Source organism: Bison bison, unplaced genomic scaffold, assembly GCF_000754665.1.
Source record: "Bison bison bison isolate TAMUID 2011002044 unplaced genomic scaffold, Bison_UMD1.0 scf7180017864456, whole genome shotgun sequence".
NCBI lineage: Eukaryota > Metazoa > Chordata > Mammalia > Artiodactyla > Bovidae > Bison > Bison bison.
In genome coordinates, this window is record NW_011495018.1 from 12,371,679 (window position 1) to 12,372,633 (window position 955).

A 955-nucleotide genomic window follows, 5' to 3' on the forward strand; every position below is an offset into this window, starting at 1 on the left:
AGAGGATGAGGTGATTAGATAGCATCCCAGCTCAAGGGACATGATTTGGAACAAACTTGGGGAGATAGTGAAGGATGTGGGAGCCTGGTGTGCTGCGGTCCATGGGGTTGCAGAGTCAGACATAACTTAGTGACTGAACAATGATAACAACAGCACCCAAAATGTCAGCAAAATCCTGGAAAGTGTCCTTAAAGGGTGGATTTAGGCCCATCTCATCCCTTTTCTCCTTTCTGGGCAGGGAACACACATGATGGCCCAGCTACAGTAGCCGTCTTGGACCTGATAGCAGAGTGCACTCCCAGCTGTGATATGAGGCCTAGTGAGGAATAAGGGGACTGCAGTACAAACCACGGACAGCTGACTTCCAGAACTTTGATATGGGAGACTGAGACCTGGGATACTTATGATACTTTTTATTTTTGTTTTTTCCTTTAAAAAAAAAGTATTTATTTGGCTGCACCAGGTCTTACTTGCAGCATGCAGGATCTTCGATCTTGGTTGTGGCACGTGGTATCTAGTTCCCTGACCAGGGATTGAACCTGGGCCCTCTACATTGGGAGTCCAGAGTCTTAGCCACTGGACTATCAGGGAAATCCCTCATTTTCTGATTCATGCAGCCAAATTTGTTTCCAGAGACTAGAACCAGCTTCTGGGACTTTGTGAGGCTACTCAGGATGGGTAGTGAAGAGCAGAATGATAGAAGGTGGAAGCAAGCCAGGAGGCTGTGCAGAAGACAGGCCAGTTGGGAAGGGGATGGAAAGTAAAGATAACATGTCTAAGGGCAGGGTGGCTGATGCAGAAGACAGGCTACGAGGTGTGCTGGGAGAAAATGTACATTATTTTTTAAAGAAGCCCAGAAGGCATAAGACAGCACCCCCCTCACCATGACAAAGGATTACCCAGGATGAGTTGGTGATACCCTGATAACCTAACCAGGAAAGCAATGGGAGCTCTA

The 955-nt window shown here is 47.3% G+C and overlaps 1 non-coding gene across 1 annotated transcript; it reads right to left on the reverse strand.

Annotated features, from left to right (window-relative positions):
- Nucleotides 1-518: 518 nt before the first annotated feature.
- Nucleotides 519-591, reverse strand: TRNAG-CCC. Its single transcript has one exon. It is a non-coding gene; the product is annotated as a tRNA-Gly (tRNA).
- Between the last annotated feature and the right edge of the window lie 364 nt (nucleotides 592-955).